At 42.3% G+C, this 6,804-nt stretch overlaps 1 long non-coding RNA gene across 1 annotated transcript; it reads left to right on the top strand.

The window, feature by feature from the left end:
- Window positions 1-5,936: 5,936 nt before the first annotated feature.
- LOC109251340 (uncharacterized) lies at window positions 5,937-6,340 on the top strand. The gene is made up of 2 exons (XR_002073457.2): window positions 5,937-6,050; window positions 6,189-6,340. It is a non-coding gene; the product is annotated as an uncharacterized LOC109251340 (long non-coding RNA).
- Window positions 6,341-6,804: the final 464 nt, after the last annotated feature.

Genomic DNA, 6,804 nt, shown 5'->3' with positions numbered 1-6,804 from the left:
TTATTCAAAGTAAAGACATTTTCATTGTGCTACTGCTGTATTATTTGTGATGGTTTTGTGCTGTCTTTAGGATGAACAGCTCTTGACCTATATTGGACAAAAAGGCTGGACATGATAATGGAAGTAGAATGGGGGGCAGTCATTCAACTCAGGGCACAGCATGAGTTCATAGTTGATGTAATGAATGTCCTGTTCTGAACCATTTCATAATCTTCTCTTGGTGAAAACTAACATGCCCACCAGAAGGTGTAGCTGAATGAGGGTAGGAAAAAAGTCACTTTATTGAAACATACACCATTGTTTGCCCAGTGGATTAAGAAATCAAAAAGATGCTAAATGTTGGGAAGAATCCCCTGGACAGATTCTGTATCCCCATAAAACATCTGCAAATGGGTTGCCTGGGTGGCTCAGCTGGTTGAACGTGTTACTCTTGATTTCTGCTCAGGTCATGGTCCCAGGGTCATAGGATCAAGCCCGATATTAGGCTCTGTGCTGAGCATTGAGCCTGATTAATATTCTCCCTCTCTCTCTCAATCTCTCTCTAAAAAAAAAAAAAAAAAAAAAAAAAGTCTGCAAAAATAACATATCTGTGCTCTCTCTTTCTCTGTCTGTCCCTTTGTCTATGTCTCTGTCTCTTTCCCAACTTCCCAGGAGGGAGGAGTGACTATTCTGACTGATGAAAATGGGAAGATCTGAGTATGCATGAATTGGCCCAATTCCGTGTGGAAAGAACACATTGTAATGGCCAAGACTTGCGTTTGAAAGCAAGTGTGGAAACCCCTAAGTCTCTACACATGACGTCACGGTGGAACTAAGGCATCAATTCCGGGAAAGCATTTTGCTCCGCAGACCCAAATTCATTCTTGAGTGGACTGTCTCAAAATCAGGATTTGGGGAAATCTCATTGTGACTATGGATGCAAGAAGCCTAGCAAATAGAAAGCTAACGTCTTACCATCATTAGTTTGATTCATGTGTCTATTCCTCAAATACTCTGAACTTTGGAAGATAGAGACGAGAGTTATTTACTGGATGGGAAGATTGGAGGCATATCAGAGAGGGCCTCAAGTGACAAACTAAGGATTGGGACATTTTCAAGAAGATTTATAAGACTATTTGAAGACAGAAAAGGGTATTATTGTTGCAAAGGAGGTTTTCCCCCTTCAAACCCCTGGCTCTGGGTAGACTCATTTAAACCTCAAATGTTCATTTGTGCCTCAGGCATCAATGATGGGCATGTATGCGGTCCATTACTCATCCAGCTCTGATGGGTTCAGAGGCAGGCGCCTGCCCTGAATTTCACACCAGACGAGGCGATCTGAGTTTAACACTTTGGACCTCAGACTTCACAACATAGCTTCTGTTCCTCAATGAATACTTGAGATGTTTTCGCCCACGCTTCTTATTCAGTTTTGTTAATTACTTTCACATTGAGGAAATTTGCCCAAAGGCTATTAGAAAGTAATAGAGGGATAAGAACGATTACCGATTTAAATAAATAAACATTATTGATATTCTCTTCTGGTGTGTAGTTTGCCATATCGTTTTAGCAAATGTAAAATACCTAGGAGATTTTTCATATTTTTATTCAAGACTTGATTCCTCTAATGCTGGTGCCCTCAACTTCCATTGTTCCCTGTAAAGAAGAACTTCATCCACTACCCCCAGGCTTTTACACCCCTCACTGTGGGGAAAGGACACGATCCTTTGGATATCACATCAGGTCATTGTGCTTGCTGGTCCCTCAGCCTGGGGTACTCTTGACCCCCGGTCTTCATTGCTGGCTTTCTATCATATTCCATGACACTGTTTTCTCTTCTTGATATTGTATGAGATTTTTCTCATGTCATCACTTACTCACTTATTTATGGTAGAAAACCACATGGAAAAAGAGAAGCCACTGTATGCTCAGCCCAGAAAAGTGCCTGGTAAGTATGTGATGAAGAAATGCCCCTGGGCCTAGAAAAGGAAATCTGTTTCAGCTTTACACGAATTCTAGATTACGGCTAAACAGGAAAAGAAGTCCAGTGGTTTCTCTGCTCTGAAATAACTTCTGGAGTAGTTGAGGAGAGACAAGAGTTAAGAATAAAATCACTCAGCTTACAAAGCAACAAAATTGTAAATACCTGAAACAGGGACCAAGCATATGTGCTGATACAGACATTCATCTACAGACGTCTCGGGTTAAACATGAGCTGGAGAAACTCCCATTTTCCAGAAAGGCTGCACCAGTTGGAACACTTACTCCAGTGGATTGAATCACTAATCCTGGAATTTCAGGCACAAGTGCAGTTTTATTTGAGCTAGGATGTCAGGGAGAGGTGAGCAGAGGGAAAGAAACTCTCTTAAGAATAGGAATTTAGTGCTGGGATTGCTCTTCGGGTAGATGCCGATGTGCATGTTACAAACTGGAAAATCAATGACCATTCAGCTTTCCCAAACCCTGCTCCTAAGGGGGCACTCTTATATGGGGCCTTAATAATCATACTTTCAACAAATAGTAATAGTAATAATAATAATAATAATAATAATAATAATAATGGTAGTAATTACAATTACAAGAGCAGCTGTTCAGTTTCTATGTAAAAGTATCTGGCAAGAGAGAAATTTAGAGTTGTTTTCTTTGTTCGTTTGTTTTAACTTACTACAGATGTAATTATTCTCATCTCAGTTAAGAAGTCACCTCAGATGGATGCCTGGCTGGCTGGGAGGGAAAAGCATGTGACTCTTGATCTCAGGGTCATGAGTTCCAGCCCCACGTTGGGTGTAGAGATTACTTAAATAAATAAACTTTAAAAAAGAAAGAAAGAATGTCATCAACTGCTCTATCTCTTTGGCAGATAAACTCTTCAATTCCTCCTGCAACCTGGCAGAATCCTTGAATGGTTTACACACAGTTAGACTTTTTCACACTTCCTGATTTGGGAAACGTCTGGAGAAGTCCCTCCACAAGCTCAGGAATGCACTGAGTGAGAAGATAGCACCGCGGCAAGACTCAGATATGATGGATGCCCATTGCATGGTTTGGGAAAGTTGTTTTCCATGGGAGATGTGGTTCAGACAATCATTTATCATAACCTGTGGCTCCACTTCCTGCCCCCACCAACTCACCTCTAATCAGGTCTGTCTGTCCACCATGGTAGAAAAGCAGTGGTTTGGACCCAGGTAGCCCTAGATTCAAACTAGTCACGTCACATTGCAGAGGCTTGGTCTCTCCATTTGGGGAATAAGAAAAATAGTGTCATGAAGGCTGTACTACATATAACTCTCCTGCTGCATAGCTGGTGTTCAATAAACATCACCAACTGTCATAAGCTTTGGAGAGGAAAAATGCAAGGATGAAATCCTTCGTTCATCCATTTCTCTTGGTTGGCCATTCATATTTCTTCTGCCTAATAAATTGCCAGAAACCCTCATTTAAAAAAAATGACAGACTGTTCTGTTTAGATCACTGATTATGAAAACTGAATAAATTGTCTGTTTTACTCTTCCCTCCTGATTGACCCAGAAGTGAGATGCCTTGATTCTCAGCCCCAGTGGATTCTCAAATCTCACTCCCAAACAAAACCACGGACAAAGGCATAAGACGCACAATCAAGAACGTTGGGAGATTTCCCTTTTAGAATCATTGCTAGGGACTTAATAATTATTCAAATGACTTATCAAGCATGTGTCAAGTCCGTTCACGTCTCGCAAGTGATGATTTCAAACTAGCAGGGTCCCTGGCTCCTTTTGCTTCAGTGTTTGAGCTGCGTTAGTGTTCTAGCTGAGGGTTTACTAAAGAAATACAAATTGGTGGCATTTAGATTACAGTTATGCAATTATGCTACATATTAGCAATCCATAGGAAAAGAGTAGAAGGGGAGCGTGATGTGAAGATTTCCTTAAATAAGAGTCGGGATTGTACAAGGTTTAATGTAGCATGACAAAGGTCATGCATTATCATACCCTTGCATAGCATCCTAATGTACAATGCACTTTCACATGCCACGTATATTTCACTGAATACCAACAACTACACTATGATGGAGTTATTAACAGTGCCATTTTACAGATAAACAATTGATCCATGGGAAGACTGACATGCATGACATATAATAATAAATGGCAGATCTTGTATTTAAACTCAGGTAAAGATAAAATTCACATACCTACTAAGGCTCAGGGGCCTTAGATATAATATAATCCTTATTCTATAAGTCAACCATGCAAGAAAGGTGACATACCCCTGATACGTACCTACTGTGTAGAAGCACTTAGGTAAAGGCACCTTTCAATGGATGGATACTGGGGTACCCCACCCAATCATAAAAAAGGGGGTGTGTGTGAAAAAGTCAAACATATCAAAGGTAGGAATATAGTTAGGCTTCAGCAAAAGCTCAATCTAGGAATTTAAAGACTTTCTCCAGCCCATCTCTACTTCCTTAAAAAAAGTTTTTTTTTTTAATGTTTATATTCATTTATTGAGAGAGCATGAGTCAGGGGGTGGGCAGAGAGAGAAAGAGAGAGAGAGAGAGAGAGAGAGAGAGAGAGAGAGAATTCAAAGCAAGCTCCGGGCTCCAAGCTATCAACACAGAACCTGGCACAGGGCTCGAACCCATGCACCGTGAGATCATGACTTGTGCCAAAGTCAGAAGCGTAACCAACCGAGCCACCCAGGTGCCCCTCATCTCAGCTTCTGACTCTGATGGCTTCATTTCTGTCACTGAAGTCCTGCTTCTTCTGCATGGCAAATGTCAGAGTTAACTGTCTCCTGTATCCCAGCTTCATCACTAAAAATGAGAAGCATATTTCCCCTCAGTTACTGCTTGAAAAATCCAGCTGGATGACCTATTTGCCCAATTTGGTTTGGGTGTCCGCTCCTGGACAAATGAATTGTGGCCAGTGTAACAGGGCCATCTAAGAACATAGCGACTTACTCTGTGACCACACCAATGAGATATGTAAAGAAATAATGGGGCAAGAAAGCAGTGTTCTGTTCTAGAAGGGGAGAATGCTAGGTACAGAAAAGAACCGTCCACCTCCAAACTGTAGCATATTGGCCTAACTTGTACCTTATGGGCCATCAGCCTCATGAACCACTCTCTCCATGTCTATCACAGGTGGATCAAGCCTGTTACTTAAAGAGTAGGGAAGTAAGGAGAGGGTAGGTGAGGAGCTAGGACATGTTCCAGGTACTAAGTCATCCACATCCTCATAACAATTCTTTTTATGGAAGAGAAAACTTAGGCCCAGGTTAGCTAAATAACTTGACCCAAACCCCAGAGCGCCTACGTGACAGAAGCAGGATTCAAACCCAAGCTGGCGGTTACAGAAGCCACTACCCCCTAAAGCCTCTCAATGAGAACAGAGAATAAGATATGACTAGCACAAGATGGCGGAGAAGCTGTGTTTCAAGCCTGTCCTGAGGCTGAGGAGCAGTCGTCAAGCAACAGAGGCTTAGGGGCCCTGCTGCGGGCCAACTGTGGGATCTTGCACAACAACTTGACATCCTTTAGACAGTTTCTTCATTTCCAGGAGAACGCACTGAACAAGCTTACGCGTTCCCAGGATCTGTCGTGCCATACGGTCAACTGCATCCGAAAGTCCAGACGGGTGACTTGGGTTACTCTCCTTTTCCTAGAATAGAGCCTCTGGGTGAATCGGACGCTGTGTCTTGAGATTCTTGCCAGGCCTGCCTCCCTAGCTACGTGCGGTGCTCCCTGGGAGTGGTTAGAGAATCGCCAGTTGCTCAGCCCAACTGTGATAAACTCATGAATCAGGGTTACTGGATCTCAACGAATATGATGAGGCAGGGAAAATCTCTCCAGGACACACACGCCAGAGAGGCCACAAACGAACCACTGCCTTTTTTTTTTTTTTTTTCTTTTTCAAGTCATGACATCATTCAGATTCCTTTACCCTTTTTCACAACTCATGCACTCCTCCAGCCCCAACTCATCCACACCCCAACATGGCTCACATGTCCTTGCCTTCCACCGAAACCCCTAAGTCAGAACTGTCTTAAATGCTTATCCTAATGGAAGGAGCCTGGCCCCGTCTAGCTAAGAGGTGAGAAGAAGGGCTGGCTGTGGAAAGACAAATTTGATGAATGTCTGCTGCTGAATAATGCATGTGCTCTGTTTGTGAAGCTAATTAACTGAATTCACTTAATGGAAAAAACGGTGCTAAGAATTCTTTTTCTTTCAGAAAGGGCTGAGGAGCTGAATAGAAAAATGCTCCCTCAACAGCATACCCCTGCTCTAAGTGTCACCAGGAAGTCACATCAAATGCTCTGAAGGTGCCGGATATATTCTTCCAATTGCTTTTTAGCTTTGTAATTACAAGGATCTAAAAACCTTGATTTGCCTTTTCAATAACTTACGGCGAAACCCCGTTGCCAGCACAGGCAAAGCGATTTCCAGCGTGCCTGTGGGACGGATTGGACTGTGAAGGAGCAGAAGGCTAGGAAAGCGATATTTCTTTTTCTCTCTCCTCCAGTGTTCTAGTTTGTCACTCATTTTCATTTCCTATTTTTAACTGCTAGCTAGTGAGCATCCAATTCGGCATGCAGGGATTGTTTTCCGATTTCAAAGCCCTGCAAGGCCACATTCAAATAGGAACGGGGACTTATTTCAGTTAAACTCTGGAGAGCATGGAAATGAGATTTTTGTTTCCCTCACTGCATGTGTATTATTCATCATTCTCTGCTATTTCGGTGAATTTTAAGGACAAGGCAATGTGTTGGTACCGTCTTTCACCATTACTCAAATGCCATTCAGGGCCTTTAATTTGTTCTTTTCTGATTCACTTTGTGCAGGATTTG

Source organism: Panthera pardus, unplaced genomic scaffold (genome assembly GCF_024362965.1).
Source record: "Panthera pardus isolate Hobbes unplaced genomic scaffold, ASM2436296v1 HiC_scaffold_16, whole genome shotgun sequence".
NCBI lineage: Eukaryota > Metazoa > Chordata > Mammalia > Carnivora > Felidae > Panthera > Panthera pardus.
This window is presented reverse-complemented; position numbering and strand designations above follow the sequence as displayed.